Raw genomic sequence first — 24,476 nt, 5'->3', positions numbered from 1 at the left:
TATTTAGATTTGCACAATTTATTTTTCCCTCTAATTCCCAGTTCCCCATACACCATCTGCCATTAATTGCTCAGAGGAGGACCAGGTTTTGCAGGATATTTAAGCTTGCAGAGGGGCATGCTCTGGCAGAAAGAGAGAAAAGGTATTCCTGAGAGAAACAGGCTATGCTCAGAAAGAATTTTATTCAGGAAATTTAAATAAAAAGAGTTGAGGTTTATGACAGATAGGGAAAAAATTGGAATAAATATATTGCAGGTGATTTTATGTTTCTTTCCTGGTGTTCAAGAAATGTTAGAGAAGAGTGTGAACATTCTGAACTTGCATATTAGCCCTTAAAACATGTTCTTTGATTGTGATATAACTTATGTAGACCCATAATTGTAGGAGCTACAAACTTTTTCTACTTTATTAATATAGAGGAATATATATATCTTTGCTGAGAGAAAATCAAGCTGTTGTGTGTTTTGGAAGTAGATGACATCCTTTGTTTCTTGGGCAGTGTTTATATCATTAGTCATATCATTCTGCCTAAATGTAAATCATCAGCATAATACGATTCCAGAAAAGTGATAACTCAGGCAAGTTATCAACAATTTCCTAAATCAGAACAAAAAAACATTATTTTCCTACTGAATAACATTTATCACTGAGGTAGATTCCTGAGATTCATAAGAAATCACTGCTTTTAAAAATAATCCAGTTAAGTACTTGTTCTTACAAACTCTTGACTGTAAGTCACCCTATCACCAGACAGAAAAACAGACAGATGTAAACAAACATACTGACCAAAGGTAAAGTAGAAATATAGAGTAGCTACAAACCATACAATCATAAACAGGAATATCTTTCCAATTTCACTTAGCAAACCAAAGAAATTCTCGAACTCAGCTTTTTTCTGTATAATCAGCTGATAGAGTAGGTTTTATGGAAAAGTCCGCTTCTTTTTTGGCTGTGACAAGCACTACTAACCACTATACCTTTTGTACTTATTAACATAATCTTGGTTTTGTTCACGGCAGCAATCCTCGTGGTTAACAGCCCTTTAACTTGCAACTTGTTTCGCCAAATGACTCATAATTGGGCAATGAGTTCTAAGCAAGAGGTCCCTGTGAAAACTACTGTTTTTGACTGAAAGATATGAGCTCAGCTGGCAGTAAGATTTTGCCCTTTTGTTTTCTCCTTTCTTCTTATCCATGATTCATATGTGATACTCTCTAGTATAAAACCATCTTATGAGTCTGAGGAAGAAAGCCACACATTAACAACGGTAGAGGCAAAAGGAAGATGGAATCTGGATTCTCAATGGCAGCCTACGCTTAGTTGTCTTGTTACTTAGAAAAGAAAAAAAGTTTCCTGATGTAGGCCCTATACTCAGGTTTCTGCTATAGCGTTCTATAACACGTGATAATTTGTAACAAGACATTAATAAAACAAGTGTTGTATTAAGTTATACATGAAAGAGCTTGCAAGTCTTATAAGCACCAAAAGATTACATAATACAGTTAAAAGTTTACTATAACTTCTATATGTTTTATATTAAGTGAAAGTATCATGGCCGTTATTAAAATAGACATTTTGACAAAATTTACATTATGTTTATGAGATGTATAAATATTTTAAGCAATTTATTATTGACTAAAAAACTACAAATAAGCAATTATCTCAAAAGACCAAGTGTGCATATGTACTTTTACTGACTTATTATGATTACAAAATTATATGAGCTGAATGTTAAAAGGAATTTGAAGTCACTCTGTGTGTATATGTGGCGGGGTGGGGGGAAGACCTAGAATGCAAAACAAAGAAATAATCTATTTTAAAAATAATCTATTTTATTACTTTAAAATTTATTTATTTTAAATTGTTTTAAAACAAGAGCAATTACCAATTGAGCAATTTATTTATTAGCAATTGTTATTAGAAAATAAATTACAATTTTAAATTTAGATGAAAATATAATGATTAACGAAAGAAGATATATTTAACAATATAAATAGAATATATTATATGACTGGTGTGTCTAGACTTTTAAAATCACCAGTGGTCAATTGTATTTTCTGGATTTGCTATGAGTTGAGGATAAATAATCCCATGGCTTATAAAATTGACAAAAAAAAGAAAAGAAGTAAAATTAAGAATTTTCATAGCTATTGTAGAAAAAAATTCTTCACATATATGTAGTGTACCATTGTATAATACAGAAAAATAGACAATAGTAACATAACATATAATTCATCAAATGTACAATGTTACATCTTATTTTCCATAATTTTTAAAAGCACCTAATTTCAATTAAAAAAAAATTTTTTTGGAATGAAAATATTTTGCACGTATCTAGAAAATACAAAGTCCTGTAAAAGTGTTGTTTCTGGACTTTAGGGTAGACAGGTTCAAATAAGTTCATATATCCTTCTTTTCTTTCTTTCCTCCTTATGTCTCTCTTTGACTCCTTTGTCTAAGTCTTCTTTTCTCCCTATCTTTCCTCTTTCTTTTTTTTTTAGTTTTATTATTATTATACTTTAAGTTTTAGGGTACATGTGCACAATGTGCAGGTTAGTTACATATGTATACATGTGCCACGCTGGTGTGCTGCACCCATTAACTCGTCATTTAGCATTAGGTATATCTCCTCTTTCTTCTTATGTTCCTCCTCCTTCTCCTCTTCCTCCTTTTTGTCCTCTTCCTGTCTATCTTTCTGTTTAAGCCCTCACCTCCACTAGATACTCTTCAATTTTGAGGATTAGATTTTCATATTTCATTTGCTTCTCCCTTGGTAACTCAATAGTAATTACTGCTTTCTAAAATATAGTTTCCCAAAAGGGGGAAAATACCCTTTCTTCCTCAACTCTACCTGTATTGTCTTTTGCTCCATTTAATCATGTCCTGTAAATATGCTTAAAGCTAAAGAAAATATTTTAACAGAAAAAAATTCTGTATCTTACAGGCGATGATGGGCTTTTCTACTTCCACTATCAAACAGTACTGAAAATGCTACTTAATATCCCCTGTTTCTTGTACCTCAACATTCTCCCAAACAAAATTTCTTACTACATGTTAGGAAAAGAGTGGCAAAGCACTTTCGTTTGAGTTGAGGTTTTAATATTTATGAACAGATTGAGATTTCCTCAAAATGTAGTAAGAACATTTATTAACTGGCCCAGAAGATAGTAAGTCACAAAGTAACCATAAAAGTGAGGTACATAAATCAAGTAGAGATTAAAGCTCATTGACAAATTCTTAACATTTTTCTGACATTGTGGACTAGGACCTATGGGATTCATCCATTACTCAAGAGAAATATATCATCATATTAACTCATTTAAATTAATAGGGACTATTTCAGTTTACAACCCAGGGAATGGTTGACCTTCTTTGCAAGATCCACCCCATGATTTCATCGTGGCTGGTTAAGATTAGTATTAAAATTTAACCTTTCAGATCTACAATTAAATGTAAGTTACAGCAGTTAAGTTTGGTAGCATATAAAGTTTCACTATGAAAAATGTGTTTCCACATTTTATTGGAAAATCTATGTCATTTAATTGTTTGAAGGACACAGCACTGATAATGTCTTTTAAGATTTCATTCTTTTTCCCTTAAGCAAATCTTCAAAAGTCAAATCTTATATATAAAACATGAGAATTTTATACAGCAGTCTATTTCAACAAAATTATATATATTATATAAATATATATTATATATAATGTGTTCTCAGCAAGATTTCTTGAAATTGAAACTCCAATAAAGTTAATGACAGAATTTTAAGACAAATACTGATTATATCTTAGACACTAAAGAGGAATAAAACTTAGGGGAACTTGCCTGTTATATTCACATCAATGTAATCTTTACTATCTTAGATGAAAATGCAGGGAATATCTAGCTTTTGACATTAAATCTCATAGACTAGAAATGATAGATACAAACATAAAATGTAGTGGTTAAAAAATAAGCAATATTGCTTAAACACATTTCAATATGTCTATCTAGTTTATAATAACTTAAATGACAAAAAACACGATTATTTGCAAAGTATTAGAAATGGAGCAGTCTTTCAATAAATGCTTCTAAGTTAATTAAAAATAAATGTTAATAAATACTCAAATATTTAAAAAATATTCTAGCACTTATTTAACAATTTTTACATAAAACATACATTTTCTTTATTCAATGAAAGCCTTAAAATGTTGGTAATATTATAAATATTACCAAAAAGGTATAACCTTTTAAAAAATATATACTTACACATATAGTATCAATTTGAAAATCAGAAGGCAGAATACAACTGTAAAGTAAAATCGTTTTATGCATATTTAACAAAAAGGATGACTTGTTATTACATGGGGGGAAACTTATTTCCATCTATAACAGTTAGAAATCTATGCTGACAGTGACAGAAATAAATGATTAAAACCAGTTTGGACAGTCAAATAAATTTATGGCTTCATATACTGAAGGTTCCCATAGAAGTTTAATATCTGATATCCAATTCTTGAGTCGTTTTCAGGTTTTCACCAGGGAGAGATATCTTTTTCTCTTCCTTTCTCAGATATGCTTCTTTGGTGTTAACCTCCAAGAAGATGTCAACCTTTTTTTGAGCTACTTTTAGGTTCTATTCTAGTTTCAAAAGCCCCAGAAATTCTGACCAATTGACTGTGACCATCTGGAAATACATCATGTTCTTAATGTTCTCAATCTTAAATTATGGTCAAGAGAATGGTATGTACATATTGGATTACAATTATTAAACACTGAGGGCCTTCACCTGAAAATTGGGAGCATTCTCACCCAAACACATGCTGGAAAAGCTAGTCCAAATTGGTGGGGGAGGGACACAGAGACAGCGAGAGTGAGCAGAGAGAGAGAGAGAAAGAAGAGAAGAGAGAGAGAGAAGTGAAGAGGAGAGGAGAGGGGAGGGGAGGGGAGGAGAAGAGAGAAGACGAGAGGAGAGAAGACAAGAGGAGAGAAGACAAGAGAAGAGGAGAGAAAATGCACTGAATGGATACTCTGGAGAGGCAACAGCCAATCGGACAACCTGAAAATCTGCCAATTCAATTTGACAGCTGCCAATCCAAGGGGGTTCAGGAAAAACAAAACATGTTTTAATGAGAAAACAATTTCAGTTACTGAAAAGATATACACAAGATAAATGGCCTGCAAAAACAGAATTTCTGAAAGCTCTGTGATACTATCAGCCTTCCAATTTTTATGTTGTTTGCTTTTTGGCACCAGCAAAGTCAAAATAAAGAGTAATTGAAAACTTGGTTATTTAAAGTCCAAAATAGAGAAATAGGGGTTCTCCCCTACCAAATATTGTGGATTTTATAGTTACAGTCTATTTATACAAAAATATATTCCACAAGTGAATGATTCAATTATTTGCACATACTAAAACTATAAATTTGATATGATTTCACAACTGGAGGGTAAAAATTATGGTCTGTTTACCAGCAACTTATGTAACCATATAACATTGAGAAGCCAGTATAATGCATAATAATGACAATGTCATGATATTTCTCTTAAATGCAGTACTCCTTGACGGTAGAGATATATAAATTACAATTAAAATATCTTTAAAAATGTTAATCATCATTGGAATTCAAGGTTTACTAGTAGTTGCTCAGAAAGAAAATACAAGCAGTGAGTGTAATATTGTTAATGCTTTACACAGCAGGAATGGAAAGCCAAGAGCTCTCAGTTACATTTTGAAGCTGTTTAATACTAAAATAAGAAAATCAAATGCAATGCATGGCTGAATAGTAACTGAGACACTGTGGAATTCCAATTTCACATTTGCAGCCAATTTATCTCTTCATCCTTCTGAAGTAGATAAATTGAATATCACAGTTAATAGTAGGATAGTACTTTTGAGTAAAGCCAAGTATTTGCCTATTCAACAATGATACAGATTCCATTGCGCCTTTCATAGATCCCACTGCATATTCTTTAAGAGCAAAAATTAAAAAGAGGAAACAAATTTGCCAGAAATGTTCCCCTCTTAATTGTCTTATCTGGCAGAGAGTAATTTCTGTCATTTCTCAAATCCAGAAAAGATGTATTTTGAGTCTATTGAAAATTTACATTTAAGTACTTGGTAATTGTATAATGTTTTTCAAGTGACAGAAAAGTGGAATTGACTAATTTTTTCTTCAAAAATTTGAGCACATATGCATCCTCAAAATTAAAATGATAAGGAATTGGAGAAATAAGAGCTAAGTATTCTATTAAGTGACTTTATATATGAAAGTTTTAAAAATTGAGGCTCTCGCTAGCCAGATAATTACTTGACTAATAAATACTAGTGATCTAAAAATACACAAGAATGTAGATATTCATTAGTTAACTCTTTTCCAGTTTTGTGGTTTATGTAGCAATTTAATAGACAGGCAAAATACCTTCAGACCTTCAATAAGATGATACTTCACTGTCTTAAATTTATTCTGGAATAACCAAAGGTAAAAACTTAATAGTGAATCACAGAGCCTACTCTATCACATGACCATGTGGCAAGATCAAACAGATTTTTGCAGACTAACATTTCCAGAATGTTGTATTTTTAAATAAAATATAACTGACTTTTATTATGTTTCTGTTTAATATTAAGATAATGTTAAGAACTGATGATATAAAGAATGAAAAGCCATGATTCCAATTCTCAAAGATTTTAGGATTTAGTAGAAATGACACATGTAAATAGATGAGAAGAATACCAGGTGATAAGGATAAAGACAGGATATAGAAAGGATGTGGTTTTTTTATTAACAAGGATGAGAGGTAAATCGGGGAAGAAGTAATGACTGAGTTGAACTGTGAGTGCTATAGGAGACTTTGTTATGTGGATGAAAGAGATGAGGGTAGATGTGGATGGGATGGTAAAAGAGTCATTCCAGTAAGACAAGCACACAGAGTCTTGGTCATATTAGGTTTTCTTACAATTATAAATATAGATTGCTTTTCTGAAATTCTTGATTACGGATGGGTGCCAAAATTCAGATGTTTTTAAAAAGTAATATATTTCATAAACTGAATATAACATCTCATTCAGATGTAGTCTGAAACTACATCTCATAATCAAACTAATATTTCTACAGTGAAACATGAATATTTACCTCATGTGGATAAATACAGTCAAAATGAGTCACCTAATAGGTCCGTATAAGTTTTGCCATGTGGCAAATTACCAAAAAAAATCTGTGCTTAGGATTTGTTTTTCTAATTTTGAAAATGTGAATAAGTGACTATAGACCTATAATTACTCAATTCATTTTAATGGGTATATAATTTATAAAAATGAAAAGAGAAAATGGTGGCAGATAAATTGGAGAATATAGCAGAAGCTTGAGGTCATAGAGCAGATAAATGTTAGAGCCAAGGTTTAAAATGAATAAGATTAAGACATAAGTCAATCTTTCCTGCTAGATGACACAGGTCTTATGTGTAGGATGATCTGAAAGCTAGAAGGATCTTCAGGGGACTATTGCACATGATTCTAATGAGAGATGATGAGAACTTGAACTGTGATAGAGAAGACAGGTTCAAGAAAATAGGAAGAGTTAGATATCTTAATTTGATATTTAAAGAGAAATTTACATTTGCCCTAAGACTGCAGTTAGCAATTGAATAGAAAAATAATTGTAATATTTTAACTTAAATTCAATGACTATATCATAAAATAAAAAAGCATAGCCCTGTTGTGATTATGTGTATGGACACATACACACACACAATAATTATATAAATTACATAACTTGGTTAAGGTTAAAGATTTAACTCCCTCTCACCACCATGATTTTTTTTTTTTAATGTAGGTATAGGTAACTTTGTGTTTAGAAAACCATACCTAATAATTAATATACAAGTAATTTTTTAAAGATACAAAATATGGTTAAATCCAAGATAACAAATTATCATTATGTTAACACTTTACTTTGAAAGGTATCATTATCTTCAAGATGTATCATTTAACTGATCTACTTTATCTAGTTACCCACACCTATGACTTCCATAAGTGAAATGTCTTTATCAGTGAAAACAAAACTACCCTGGATAAACGGAGTAGGATTGAAGACCTAAACAAAAAGCCATTCTTGAGCTGCCTAGGTTGTGTCCTGCCCACAGTGGCCCCCAAGATCACCTGAGTGGGAGGTGAAATCCAGCCTGCTCTTCCCTTCACCAAGTTGCTCACCTTGACACGGGCTGCATCAGCCTGGAGGACGGGCTGCATCAGCCTGGAAGACAGGCTGCCTCTCCCAAGTGGTTCTGCCATAATGGTTGAAATTTTGTAATCATTACTGGGTGAAGCAGAATGCAATTTTTCACCTTTGTAGTGGGCGTATAATTTATAACAATAAAAAGAGAAAATGATGGCAGATAAAATGGAGAGTATAGCAGAAGCTAGAGGTCATACAGCTCATAATTGTTAAAGCCAAGACCCTCAGTGGAGGGTCTGTCAAAGGCACCTCAGTACTAATAGCCACTGGCGGCCTTGTGCTAAACTCCCCTTTACTTGTTCACTACCTTCATAGGCTTAAGGACATCAAATACTGCTCCTTTTTCATTTGTCTTCCACAAAACCAGTTTCATGTAGTGAAAAGAACATGGGTATCACCAGCACTGGTGCTTGAGGTTCAAGAACATGAATGTCTAGGTTTGAGCTCTGACCTTGCCACTTTAGAGCCTAAATGTTGCCTTAGGCAATACACAGTATACTGAAGAAAAAACAAGTTCTACTTAAACAAGTCAGCAAACTATTGTGAGCCAGAGTTGTCAAATCCTTATAAAGATGGAAACACATTTAAACATTTACAAATTGGCTTTCTCATTAAAAATACTTCAGTTCTGAAAATCACTAAATCTATAAATTTGCATACTCAGAGTGAGAAATTACCACGTACACGTTCATTAAATGGGTCGCTCCTATATAATTTTCCTATTATACAGCCTAATTTCTGGCAGAACATTGAAGTACATTATTTGTACATATATTCAGATAATTTTAGAGACCACTAGGAGATAAACTGTTAAAGTGAAATCAATTTTTACACTACTTAAGTATGTAAAAAGAAAATATGAATTCATCTTTTACAAAGTTAGCATCTTATATATTTCATACTATAATGAAAACAAGTGTAATATTAGTCAAAACAAATAAACTTTAAAAAATGAATTTGTAAAAGTCCGTTCATTTGTATTAGGGATAACATGTGTATTCACGTATATGAATGGAGAACCCTGGGGCAAATCAAGAATAAAATATACAAAGGAGACTACTGGTACTCTATAGATAATCAGAAACAACAAATATAAATAGGCCCACACTACAAAAATAGACTTAATTACTTGTAAAATTTGGATTACCGAAGCTTACTATGCTTAGTACTTGGTTAACAGTAAAGCAACTAGCTTTAAAGTTATCAGTTAGTGAAGGGTGCAGCAGCTACAAAGAGGATCAATAATACTATGCTTCATGCCATGTTAACAACCAGGCAGCATTCAGGGATTCCCTCATATAGTGCTATAGACCACTCTGAGGAATATGCATAGTGGATAATTGGGTGGAGTCATAAAAGGGCAAATAGAATTTTCATCCCATATAAATATATAAATCAAGTATGCACATTTAAGAACTGCTAGGATATCACTACTGTCTTTCTCCCTCTAATCAATTCTCTTTACATCAATGTAAATAAATTAGTGTATCAGTGATAGTTGCTTTACCTCCTCTACCGATTAGTTTCATTCAAGGTGTGGTTCTCAGATTGCAAGATGAAGTAATTCACGCACTTGATATACTTAAGTTTAATTGAACTTGTTGTGACATTAACAGCCTCCTGCTATAAACCAACTATTTTTAGTTCTTGCAACCATCACAAGGGGACAAGACTGCTCCTGGCAGTACAGAGAGAAGAGATGGAATGTCAACCTATAGATGTAGTTAGGTATAATAGTATAGATACCACATTATTGCAATAAGGATTTTAGGAGGCAAACAATGAAATGGTCCAACATGATAAATGATAAAATTATAAGTAAGTGAGACATTACAGAATATATGTCTAAATGTTAGCAGCAGTTACTTCGGTGCAGTTACTTCAGTGGATTGTAATTACAGGTTTTTCTCTCTGTTTACTTTTTTGTTGTTGTTTCAGATATAATTTTATTATTTATATGTTCTCTGTTTAATCTCATCTTAGTTATTATGAAGTGTTATTTTGATAAAAATTTAGAAAACTGAAGAGAAGAATGGGTGAAATTTAATGAACACTAAAGTTCCAGGTTCTTGCACACATTTCTAAGACAGTATTCACAGATTTGGCTGTGAGCTTTCTGGCAACCAATACAAAAAAAAAAAAGCAATAATAATCAATTATATATAATTAATAAAAATATCATAGATCAGAAAAAGGAAGTACTTCAGGCTACAGGCCTCATTTAGGGGCAAAGATAAGTATTTCTTGACAAGGTCTTTAAAAGTTGTGTTTGTAATAAATATTTTTAACAACCACCCTTTGATAGAAACAGAAACATAATTATTGGGGCTTTTTCCTTAAAGAGTTTGTCTACATGAAACTATCCCAAGGATGCCAGAAGTACTCATCAAGTCCCTGATGAGTAAGCTGACAATTCAGTGTACATGGTATGTCTATACAAAATAAAGAAGCAATGATCCTTACATAATGTTTTGTAAAACCAGCTTTTGATATATATTTTGCTGTAAAGATCAGCTATTATCGATTTCTGATAAGGTACTTCAATAGACATATTTTTCACTAAGCCTCCATTTACATGATTCAGCAGTCAACAAAGCCAGAGCTGCAGCTGAATCATCCTAGAGGAGTTGAAAGATGACCTGCAAATGGATGGCAACAACACGTGATCACAGGAAACCCACGAAGAGAACAATGATTTCCCAGAAATAAAGGGGTCTATTTCATACATACAAAGGACCTACACTCCAATCCATTGCACAAATAATTTATATCTGCAAAATGTATGCATGGATAATGATCCTTCATGTGAAGCTTGAGGCTAAAATATACCAATGAAGCATTCAAGGAATATTTAGCTTTAGGAGGTTTCTATCTTGTTAAAACTTTTGGAAAAATTAAGAAAACATACGATTTTAGGAAAACTAATGAGATCATTGCCACACAGATATATTAAATAGGCTAGGGAAACAATGGAGGATATTACATGTACTGATGGTTGTGGTCTTTGGTATAGGTAAAGCAACTGTGGCCAGTTTTCCCTAAGGCGGCCTTCTTCTAGGTTGAATGGTATGAAGTTGCTGATTTTTGACCAATTGGCACCTCCATGTGGCAGTTTTATGTGTTTTAACCTAATAGTTCATGAGGACAAATTTATTTTATTCACTCATGGGAGAATCTGTCTTTATGCTTTCTATCAGGAGTTAGAATCCAGGCAATAAATATACCTACGTGCACATGTAAAATTGACTCTCTTATTAGAGAAGTAGAATAGGTTTTACTTATTCCCACTCTGCATCTTTCTGATTTCAGTAGTTGCAATCTCTAGAGATCACTGTGATTATGGGTAAGATGAGAATGACCTTATTCCAGAGGGGGAGTTTGTAACCTAAGCTAAGTCAATAAGCCCTACACACAATCATCTATTGGTTCAGAAATGGATATGTTACAATGGTGAGCTAAACAGAGAGAGGTTGGTGACTGTTGAAAGTGTTATGCATATAAATTTGAAACTGGAATAGGATAGGCTGAGATTATGAGGGAAGACTGTCTTAAAATGAAGTCATGACCAATGAAGTAAAAGCTGACAGACAGTAATATCGCTAAACTCTTGGGTCAGTCCTTGCCTGAAGGCTGAAAGGAATTCTAGACCTTCAGATTCATAAGCCAATGAATATGCTGTATTCTGTGTGACAATTTTAGTTACGTTTTTATTATTTTCACAATAAAGTATCTTAACACATATGTGAAGGCAGTCATTCTATCTATATCTATCTATCTATCTATATAAAATCATTAAAAACATATTAAGAAGACATTTATGCATCCAACAGACACATGAAAAAATGCTCACCATCACTGGCCATCAGAGAAATGCAAATCAAAACCACAATGAGATACCATCTCACACCAGTTAGAATGGTGATCATTAAAAAGTCAGGAAACAACAGGTGCTGGAGAGGATGTGGAGAAATAGGAACACTTTTACACTGTTGGTGGGACTGTAAACTAGTTCAACCATTGTGGAAGACAGTGTGGCGATTCCTCAGGGATCCAGAACTAGAAATATCATTTGACCCAGCCATCCCATTACTGGGTACATATCCAAAGGATTATAAATCATGTTGCTATAAAGACACATGCACACGTATGTTTATTGCAGCACTATTCACAATAGCAAAGACTAGGAACCAACCCAAATGTCCAACAATGATAGACTGGATTAAGAAAATGTGGCACATACACACCATGGAATACTATGTAGCCATAAAAAATGATGAGTTCATGTCCTTTGTAGGGACATGGATGAAGCTGGAAACCATCATTCTTAGCAAACTATCACAAGGACAGAAAACCAAACATCACATGTTCTCACTCATAGGTGGGAATTGAACAATGAGAACACTTGGACACAGGAAGGGGTACATCACACACTGGGGCCTGCTGTGGGGTGGGGGAAGGGGGGAGGGATAGCATTAGGAGATATACCTAATGTAAATGACGAGTTAATGGGTGCAGCACACCAACATGCCACATGTATACATATGTAACAAACATGCACGTTGTGCACATGTACCCTAGAACTTAAAGGATAATAAAAAATAAATTAATTAACAGAAATACATAAATATTGTGCAAACTATTGGTAAATTTATTATGCTCTATAGCTCCAAAACAATTTAGATTCAAAATCACACAAATATGTGTGTATGTGTGTATATATATATATATATATACATATCTTTTATAATTATTAAGTTGCCACTCTAGAAGTGAAGAAATTCATGTTTCATACACACACACACACGCACACACATTTGTATGTATACAAATCATATTTCTTCTAGAATGGCAACTTAATAATTATAAAAATGTTATATGCAGCTAGTGGTAATGAGTGCTGGGTTTGGATTTCTGATCTGGTATGTGGATACTAATGCTTTGGGATTCTACTAATGTGTTAGATGTAAACAGATGTGAGACAGAAGTAAAGTGGTAGGTGGGGGTGATGGGGAATAATATTACTGACATTCCACATTTTAAACATTTCCAAATCCTCTGTTACCTTGTGAGGGGAAATCTTCATTCTTAATGACCCAAAAGTTATTTCAGCCATTGATTATATTCCAAGACAGAAGTGCCTCCACCACCAGTTTCTCTAGTAGTGGTATGAACCTCAATGTTCAGACAAACTGAATAACAGCTGATTATATCTGACAGGCTTTCAGAGGGTCTGGGGTCAAAAATAAAAGCTTTTAAAGTGACAAATACATGAAATCATTAAAGAAGTGGTACCTAGTAGCATGATTCAATTTGTTCTAAGTAAAAAAAAAAAAAAAAAGAAAGAAAGAAAAAGAAAAAAGAAAAAAACAAACTGAGTAACAGAAGCCAGAAGCTGTCAGAGGCACTTGATGCATTTCTGTGATGGCATTTGTAATCTCAAGGGATTGAGCAGGGAGCTTTATGTGGAAATGTGTGTGGGGTGTGTGTGTCAGAAAGAAAGGGAGAGATGGAGGGAGAAGAGAGAGAAAAAAAACAAGAGCTCAAGATATAGACAGAGAAGTGCTAGAGTGTTTCGCTGTTGATGAAGCAATTTTTAAAATATCACCTAATTTGGGCCTTGCAACAAACCTACGCAGTGTGAAGGGCAGTTACTATTATCCTCATTTTAAAAATGATGAAAGGGAGGCTGATGTCCTCAGTGGCTAAATGACTTTAGTACAGACAAATAGCTAGTGAATGGTGGTCTTGGGATTATATTTCAGATCTTCTGACTGCAAAGCCCTTAAAAGTTTTACAACTCCTTCATATTATAATGCACCACTCATAAAAATAATTAAACCTAAAAAGCTGCTAATATGGTTTCAAATTGAATATTTTGTCACATCCTAGACTAATAAATCCAGTTGTATCTATCTATATATAGTTATATATATCTCTTCAAATTTCCTTTAGGAGGTAAGATTACCATATAAATATATATATATATATATATATACACACACACACATTATATATATTATAAAGATATATATCTATATCTACCTATACATACACTATATAAAGATCTCTCTATGTTATGTACACACACACATACACACACACACAACATATACACACACACAACTAGATTTGTTAGACTAGGACGTGACAAAATAAATATAACCTGGTAAATTTATTGAGAGAGAAAAGAAAAACTGTCTTTTGTAAATGTGTAAATAAATATATATATATATCTTAAAGAGATATATATAAAGAGATAAAGAGATATAATTATATATCTTTATAAAGAGATATATTTCTTAAGATATATCTATATTATATGTAGATATTGTATATTATGTACATATTTTAAAGAGATATATAAAGATATATGTGTAAGTATATATTAAGAGATATATATAAAGATATAATATATATAAAACATATATTACATCTTTGTTTATCCTTTTGCAAACGACGGTTTTTTTTTCCTCTCTCAATAAAATTATCAGGTTATATTTATTAAGGTGAAAAATAAATATATGAAGTAGTTTGCCTAAAACCATCTTATGTGCTTCTGAACTTTCTCATAAAACACTTAAACATTTATTTGGACACCTTTAGGCATCTTTAACGCTACTCCAAATCTTCTTCTACCCTTTCAATTCCCCCATGAAAGAGAATAAAGCCAAATAATTGTTGTCTCTGTTTCGCTACCAGTGAGAAGCGGCCCTGTGATCCAGTTCTGGGTCATAAAATATCAATGTAAAAATTTGTGCTTCTGAGAAAGTTTGGCTTTCTCACAGTAAAGAGGAAAGCTTTTGTACAGATTTTACTTTTTTCTTGCTTTAAATTTGAGCACAATGACTAGAGAGCCAGCGGTAATCTCTCCACCTAAAGGAAAGTTGAAAGCAATCTGGGAGGCAGCCCTGACATGTTTGCACTACTGAAAACATACTAGCAACTGCCATCCTCTGGATTTGTCTTCGTGGGAGGTGGAGGCAGAGGGAAGGGAGGTGTTGTAGGTTTTACTGTTTATATTCATTCACATCTGAAATATCCAAACAATGCTTTTTTTTGGTCCCCAAAACTTTCGAAACTACCTAACACATGTGCTATGTCACTACTTAGGACAGACAATATTAACAGCATCATCAGGCATTTTAAATCTGCACCATTCTTACCTAAGGGCAAATGGGCCCCTCTCAATCAAAGAATGAAAGGGGTCCCTATCATGCTAACGTTCTTCAGCACCTTTGCATTTCTGTTGGATCAAGTATATGGCACCTTATAAGCATCTTGTTGATGCAGACTGACTTTTCAGACTAACACTATATGCTCCTGCTAAGTGACTATTTGCTACCATCGCCACCTCCTTTTCCTTATTTATGCTCTTCCATCTAGCAGCAATACTTTCTCATAATTTTCTCCTCTGCAGCACTGCCTGTTGACGTCTAGGAATACTCTTTACAAGCTTATCTACAGCAATATCTCTTATTTAAAGCCTTGCCTGCATTATCTGTCATTTAAAGCCTTGCCTGGTACTTGTAACCAAAATTATGTTCTTCCTTTTAATCTCCCTGGGGAAATTGTTACTGCTCATGTGGCATTAATATCACACATTTTCTCATATTATTATGTGCAGTAGACACATTCCTTGCCATTTGCAAAATTATCACCCTCACTCCCAGTAGACCATAGAGCTAGTTCCTTGAGGGCAGGAAGAGTATGTGATTCATTTTCCTTAGTCATACAGTATATACCACAAAGGTGATAGGGGTGGGATAGCTATGGGTACCAAGGCTGAAAGAGTTTATTCTCTGCAAAAAGTTATTCCCTTCTTCATGCCCTCCTCTACTGCTACAAATTTCTCGAGAATAAGCAAAGAGGAAGAGCTATCTTTTGGATACAATTTTAGAGAGTTTGAGATTTAAGTACAAAATCTAAAACAGAGATTTCCAAATCAGACATTTTTTAAAACTACCTCTGCATAATATTGGCGGGGGTTGGAAAATTCCAGCACACAGGCCAAATCCAGCCCAGTGGGCTGATTTGATAAAGTTTTATTGGAACCCAGCCACATATTTGTTTCTGTAATATCTAAATCTGCTTTTGCACTATAAAGGAAGAGTTGAGTAGATGCCAGAGAGACCCATACAGCCTGCAAAGCCCAAACTATTTACCCTCTTGCCCTTTATAGAAAAACTTTGCAAACTGTTATTAGGAAGGTTATGAAACAATGTTAGAAAAACAAATTTTTAGCATTTTTCTTGATGGCAGAACTTCTCTAACCCTTTCATTACTATTACAAATTTTCATATCATTTTCCTGAGCTGTCAAAATTATTTCCACCATAGAAAAATTTTTAACGGACCTTATCTTCTCAGGACAAGTGATCTGAGGATCGCATTTGGCAAATGCTGCTTTAACAAAGTGCAAGAAAAAACAATTGTTAAAATGATTTGCAGTTTTCCCTTCAAGTAATTGCCTCATCTGTTAATATTTAACCCTGTGAATGTGCTTATTATTCTAGTAATTTTCTAGGACACAATTAAGCCACATAGAAAACTGCTCTGGCCCATGATAAAAGAAATACTTAAGCTCCCTTCAGATAAAAAGTTACAGCATACCTTGTGCTATAAACAAGTTAGGTGGTAATTATCTGAGTGATGTGGATAATTAACATCAAAACAGCAGCAAATGTACTTGAGGGAGAATCTACGATGCTGGACTTAAATTATTTAATCTAATTTAAATGGAGTCAGGAATACCAGACTTTAGATACATTAATGTGGATAGATCACACAATTATAAATTCCGTTAGATGTAGAACTTTCCGTATTTGCTTATAGTTCTTAAATTACTGCTTTCTTTAACCTCACTGTTTTCCCTTAAAAACTATGGTTGGTCTCATTTATATCCCTTCTAAAATAACTATGTTTCTTTAACTTGAATAAACATAGTGTTGATGTAAAAAGGTACTAAACCAAAATGTATTTTTTTCCAGAAGTTTTAGAAGTGTGAACAAATTATTTAGTGATCAAATTCATTTAACTGAACAGTAGTGAAACTGCCTTTGCAAAAATGGTAACAGGCAGAAAATTATGACAGTGAAAGAGATCTGACCTAACCAACTCCATCTTGCCTTTAACCTCTAAATTGCCCTTAGTCATTCCTGGGCATGGGCCAAGCTAACTTTGGGAGACGTTTAGTTTATAGTTTACATGATAATAGTCCTTCCCAGAAACTAAACTGCCTTTGTAAAACTAATGAAAGTCCACCAGGTTAGGAGGCTGAGAAGGGCCTGAATATTGCTAAGACTCCTGTCTTGGGGTCTGGATTGTGACCTCTTTCTGGTAATATAACCTCAGACCAGATGTCTTCCTATTGTCAATGGAGGGGTAGCATGATGCAGTAGAACCTACTATGGCTGTGAAGTCAGACCCAGGTTTGAGTCTCAGTCCCTCTGCTTAGTATTACACAACTTAGGCTTAAACAATTACCAGTCATTGTTCTAGAGGTTACAAGATCTGCAACTTCTCTAATTATTTTTGTAATTAACATCACTATTTTAGAACCTAAGATTGGCTTTTTAAGGTGGTTCTACAGACTTTTGCATTTCTGAAAACCTGATGACTCCACCTAGGCCAGGGACTATTCTGTGGCTCCAACTCAGAAGCACACTCAGTCCAGAAGGACCATTTTCCACACCTTATCAACCAATCAGCAATTTTCCTAGCCCTCTGCCTGCCAAACTGTCCTTGAAAAGCCCTAGCCTCCACATTTTGTGGGAGGCTGATCTGAGTAGTAATATAACTTTAGTCTCTCGTTTAGCCAGCTCTACATGTATTAAACTCTCTCTATTGTGACTCCCCTATCTTGATAAATCAGCTATATCTGGGCAAGACGAACCCACTGGGTGGTTAGATAGGTCCATAAGGAATTATAACTATATTGATGCATGCATACTCCAAAGAGACTACTTAGAACAATCTCACAAAGTTATATTCAATATATAAAGACCCACAGCCTCAGATTTATACATCATGAAAACTTATTGATTTTATCAGAGGCATTCGAACCAAAGAGACTCCGTTATGAAGAGGGGCTGGGAAAAATAAGGCTAAGACCTATTGGGCTGCATACCCAGGAGATTAGACCTTCTTAGTCACAGGATGAGAAAGGATGTTAGCTCAAACTACAGGTCACAAAAACCCAGCTGATAAAACAGATTACGGTAAAGAAGCTGCCAAACAAAATCTGCCCAAACCAAGATGGTGAAGAAAGTCACCTCTGGTCATCCTCAGTACTCATTATTCACTAATTATAATGCATTAGCATGCTAAAAGACACTCCCACCAGAGCCATGACAGCTTACAAATGCCATGGCAACATTTGGAAGTTGCCCTGTATGGTCTAAAACAGCAGGGAGGAACCCTCAGTTCCAGGAATTGCCTGCCCCTTTCCTGGAACACTCATGAATAATCTACCCCTTGTTTAGTGCATGATCAAGAAATAACTGTCAGTATACTCAGTTAAGCAGCTCATGCCACTGCTCTGCCTATGGAGTAGCAATTCTTTATTCCTTTACTTTCTTAAGAAATCAATTCTTGTACAAGGGTCAAGAACCCTCTCTTGGGGTCTGGATTGGGACCCCTTTCCGGTTACATAACCCCAGACCAGAGGCCTTCCTGTTGTCAACAGTGAGGCCACACGATGCAGTAGAGCCTATTATGGCTGCGGAGTCAGACCCAAGTTTGAGTCTCAGTCTCTGTTTCGTATTACACAACTTAAGCCTTTACATGAGAAAAAATATCTGACAAATAAAGTTGGAGTACTTGAGTACAGATACTAAAGGAACTTTATCTCGTATTTTCTCAGTCAGTGGTATAACTGGGTTTCACCTATTCAACATAAAATGTATTTTTTTTAAATATTCTTTTTGGTCAATGTTTTGTTTCCTTGACCTGTTAAGACAACTGAGAACATCATTAATAATACCTACCAATGTAAAATGTTGTTCTGAATAATTTATCTGTTAAATATATTTAATATAATTATAATAAGAATTTTAAAGATATATAAGATATACAAAATGCTGTAAGAAAAATATTTAAGTAATACAATTGCAGTAAAAAAGTAACATCTTAGGTTAAGTAATTGAAATAAGTATTGAGGATATTTCTGCAAAATTACTAGTTTTTCATAATTTTCATAATTCATGCTCTTGTTGATTTACTACATAACAACAGTATTTTAATTGTCCAAGGAGAGAAACAGATTTTCTTTGTACTAATGTCAGGACAAAAATAGAAATCACAAAATCTCAAAAAGGAAAAACTAAAGCTGTCTTATGTTTTTCATGACTACCATTTTACACCTCTGATGAAACTGAATCAAAATGGCCTCATCATTATTAGTCATCATTTGTACACAATCTTACTATGCAAGCGAAATTGAAAAGGTGTACGTGTAGAGTACTTACCCTAATCCTTCAAGGAATTTCTTATACAGAAGGGTAGAGAATTGAGAACTGTCACATATTAGAGTGTTTGTATTGGAAATTTCGATACTGGTCTATAATTATCTATTTATCTATCCGTCATCTATCCATTTGTGCATATGAAAACATATGAACCTATATGGTATTAATAATTATTAAATAATAAGCTGTTTGTGCTACATTTTTATTTGAATGTCCTGAAAGAAAGTTTATCATAAACTCACCTGAACTCTAAACAGCAAGAATCTTGGGGACATGAAAATTTTGTCTTTTCAAGTATTCTTTTCATGATTTTGTATACTCAATAAACAATGAAATTATAACTTTAAAACAATTTCATGTGATTTTTTTGCATGAAAAAATTATATCTGAAATATATCGTTACATAGGAAATTAAATATACATATATGAGGAATAAAATTATGGTTGAAAAATATAAAGCCTAAAGTTCAGCCTCAAATCCTTTTAAGTGTACTGACACAGAAATGTCTTAGGTACACAGAGAAGGACCTATAGCACTTTTAAAACTTGAGCATATTATTTAAAATATAATTTATTATTACTAAAAGAGAATGTTATTTCAAATCTTTATTTTTATAAAAACTCCACAAATCCCCCTGCAAAACAGCATTTTATACATTAAAAAGTATAAAATGGTAAAATTATTTTTATTTTTAGTATTTTAACATATTCAGTAGCAAATAGTAGTAAATGCCTACTTTGCCACAGCTTTATGATAAATGCTATTCATATACTCGTGGACGAAAGAGAGTTTTTTCATTTTTTTTGGAGCCAGGAGCAACAGATAAATTAAGCAAGTATGATAAGCAGTCATGTGTTTATATACACATAACATACATGTGTATCATAAATTGCAAATTACAGTTATATATTTCTTCTTTAATAATATTTGATTTCCTTAAACATGTTCCAGTTCTGAGTTTTTATTTATAAATTTTATTCATTACTACCTTGATTTCATAGACATTATTCTATTTCTGTACCTTTTTCCATAAATTTCTATTTCAGATTCTATTTCAATGGATTTAAAATATTATAATACCACTAAAATACAATTCTCCTCACTTTCATTGAAGCTATTATTACCCAAATTTTATTTTAATTTCTATTTTGTTGCTCCAATGTTATAAAAGCTATTTCTTCTGTAACTGAAGCACAAACCTCACTTCAGAAACACATAAAAGAAAATTGATTTTCATCCTGAAAATGTCAAACTTCTGCCTATAATACTCAGCTATGGTTTTCTGAAACAACAAAGTTCAAAAAGAGCCATCGACCTGATGGCCCTTTGACACACAATGATGGATGCAATGTGTCTACTACTTTACTGCCAGAATGTTCTCTCCAAGAGAATGGAACAATCAATGAAGAATAATAAATCTAAACTGGGTAGAAGGTTTGCTTGTTTTAAATGTATTAAAAGAGAAACAACGGGTATTTCACTTCTCTAGGGAAAGACTTTTATTTACTACTTGATTAACTATTTTCTCTCCGTCTAGCTTATGTGAATCCAACATAACATATATCTGCTTAAAGACATTGAGCAATGCCTGGAAATTTAACTCCATACATAGTTCTTGAACTTACTGTGAAATATAGATGTAATGCATTCTTATTCTTCAAAGGAGAAGGAAAAAATTATAAAGGAGGATACCACTTTACTCACCCTAGTGTCGTGTCCTTTTGTCAACCTCTAGGTCTGTCAACTTCAACTGTTTCTAGGGAATGATGTTTCCATTTTCCTATAGAATAGAGTTATTGATCAATACCACATCAAAATCAAAGTCGTTACTCTAGTGTAAAACATAGGAGCAATTCATTTTCTTACAGATTATGATTATATTAATATTTCTTATGCTTAAAATAAATTCTTGCAAATTATCAGAAGTAAATGAGTAAAAGATTGCAAGAATCTTAAATATAAGTTTGGAAGTGGAAGACTTAAGTCTAATTTAAAACTTAACTCTCAGAATGCATATCTATGCCTCAGGTTATATTCTTTACCCAGGAAATGAAAAACCACTTCCACCTGCATATTTGGTATGACCAGAGTCTGCCATTTCACCAGAGTCTTAACAATGAAGCACTGCATAAATTCTCCTTAAATGACACTTCAAATATATGATGTTTTATGATATGGTGTACATATTCAAGACAATTAAGGACAATTATATAGATTGAAAGTTACTTTTGATTCCTTAGTATTTTTATATTTTGTTTTGAGACAGGGTCTTGCCCTGTTGCCCAGATTGGAGTGCAGTGGCACAATCACAGCTCACTGCAGCCTCAACTACCTGGGCTCAAGCTATCCTCCCACCTCAGCCTCCCGAGTAGCTGGGACTACAGATATGTGCCACCATACTCAGGTAATTTTTATATTTTTTGCACAGTTTTATAGTTTTGCCATGTTGCCCAGGCTTGTCTCAAACTTCTGGGCTCAAGTGATTCTCCCACCTTGGCCTCCAAAGGTGCTGGGCTTACAGGTGTGAGTCACCCAGCAATACAGCACTTTTGGATTTCAAAATTTTATACTATACCATTATTATTTTATACCAATAATTTTATTATTGCCATAGGGGCACAGCTTTTGTATTTATGCTTTGTCAAAGTAGAAATAAATTAATTTTATGATGATGCAATATAAAATTGAAATTATAAAAGTTGTTAAGAAATTTTAACATTGGTATCTTTCTACTGTGTTTTGATTTCAAAGTTAGAGAACATGTCTCAATTATTCACATCTCTCATGTACATGTCAAGAAATAGGTACAGAAATAGATGGAAATAGCTATATTTTGTTTCAAACACATAAACATGTAGAATATAAAACTGACAGATGCATTTAATTTATGGAAAACAAAACAATGATTTATTTCTTACAACCAAAGTTTGGTTGTGATCTACTGAATAAGTGGAAATAATTAGAAAAAATTGTTATTTTACAATGTTTCTAAAGTGAACTACATTAAATAACATCCTGAAAAAGGAGATGAATATTTATAAAAATCTAGAGCATATAAATTAAAATTTTAAAATACTTTCTTTTCATAGATATATAAAGATCTCTACACAAAATAAAAATTAAGAAATGCATACAAGTCAATTTTTATAATACTTTGGGGATTAATGTATACCTATCTTAAAGGAGAAAATAAATAGTACTATATTCAAAATATAAAAACAATAAGCAGTGTATTCAGCACTTTTTCACAATAAAATTTAAGCTTAATAGCAATATGTAAAACATAGCAGCAAATCCTTTCCAGACAAATTATGGATGAGGTGTGATGGGATCTTCTAAATATTTGCCACCACCACCCCATCCCCGACCCCAAGCCCATTGTGGCCCCTTGGTAGCATATGAGACAATGTTATACAACTCCAAGTTTCCATAGAACAAATTTTGAAAACTCTTGATATAAATCATTTTTAACATTCTTTAATAACGAAAGCTATAAAATGGATATTGCAAAGACTTAAGTAAAATTTTCTCAATTTGTTTAATCAACAATAACCACAATAGGAGGAAAGTTTATGCAGTGACCTCCTGACTGGACATTAGCTCTGAGTGTAGCATCAAACACCAGAAATAGCTAGATATTCCCCTAGGGGTTCTGTACATTTGTGAATAGTGCTGAACCTTCAATTAGCCTCATTCTAAGGAAGGCATTTTGCACTGTGCTTTGTGTCGATTTAGTAATACAGTGGGTGGCTTATGATTTCTGAGTCATCATTACACATTTCATAAAATATAGCAGAAATTATAGATTTAAAAATTAACACTTAAAGTATTTAATGCCTTCAGGTCAGGGGATAAAAGATGAATGAAAGATTATCTTTTATGTGTACAGTATATGTAATTATGATTATATAAAAATTATTTTCATGTGATTGTGCACACATTTTATCAATATAGTTCCAAAGACCAAATTACTACTTAAATGCTGACTTTTAAAACATTTCTGATACTCTAGATTTGGAGAGTTATAAATTAGATCTTAAATAGAGAGTGTAGGATTTCAATTAAACAAATAATTTATGTTTATAAAGATTGGAAAATAGGATAAAAGTCATATCTTAGAGAGAGTACCAACTCTCTGTGGTATTTCACTTATTGTGAATCTTAATTTTTAAAAACTTGTTTTTCTAGATTGATATTTCAACAGTACCGTTCTGGAGTTCTACATAATACCAAAAATAAACATTTTTAACTGCTCTTAACTACTTCAATATTAGCTAGAATAAATAAGAAAAGAAGAGATTCTATTAATTTAAAGCATACAATTTCCCACGGATTGCTTTGGAAATGCGTTGTATAATGAACCTAAACTAGTATTAAAATGTAGTCATTGCACAGTGTATATATATTTGAAAACGTCGTGTTGTATACAGTAAACACAATTTTATCTGTCAATTAAAAAATCAATTGCTAAGAAATACACTGTTTGCTTTAAAAAATGTGTTATTCATGATTAATCTCTATGTTGTAGTAATACAGTATTTAACCAACAAGATTCATTATTTAACCACATTTCAACCCTTTAAAGGTGTCACTAAATGTGCAACAGCAGAAAGGTTTATACTGTGATCTAATTGAACACCATTCCACCTTCAACAAAACCTGAATAATCAATTAAAATTTATTAACATAAAAGACTGAAGGTTTTATAAAAGGCAGTTTCAGTCTTCATAACCACTATCCACAAAAGGGCAATACTTTGAATTGTGAAGCCATAATTAAACACTAGAGAACTACAAAT

General features: G+C 33.1%; 1 protein-coding gene across 1 annotated transcript in view; it reads right to left on the bottom strand.

Annotated features, from left to right (window-relative positions):
• PCDH15 (protocadherin related 15) overlaps positions 1–24,476 on the bottom strand; it is a 1,796,064-nt gene that overhangs the window by 1,341,781 nt on the left and 429,807 nt on the right. Inside the window, exon 3 of the mRNA XM_055352068.2 lies at positions 21,383–21,458. The gene's annotated coding sequence lies outside the window, so the exon portion shown is untranslated. The remainder of the gene's footprint in view (positions 1–21,382; positions 21,459–24,476) is intronic.

This window comes from Gorilla gorilla, chromosome 8, assembly GCF_029281585.2.
Source record: "Gorilla gorilla gorilla isolate KB3781 chromosome 8, NHGRI_mGorGor1-v2.1_pri, whole genome shotgun sequence".
Lineage (NCBI taxonomy): Eukaryota > Metazoa > Chordata > Mammalia > Primates > Hominidae > Gorilla > Gorilla gorilla.
Note: the sequence above shows the minus strand (reverse complement) of the source record. Positions and strands in the feature narration are given on the sequence as shown.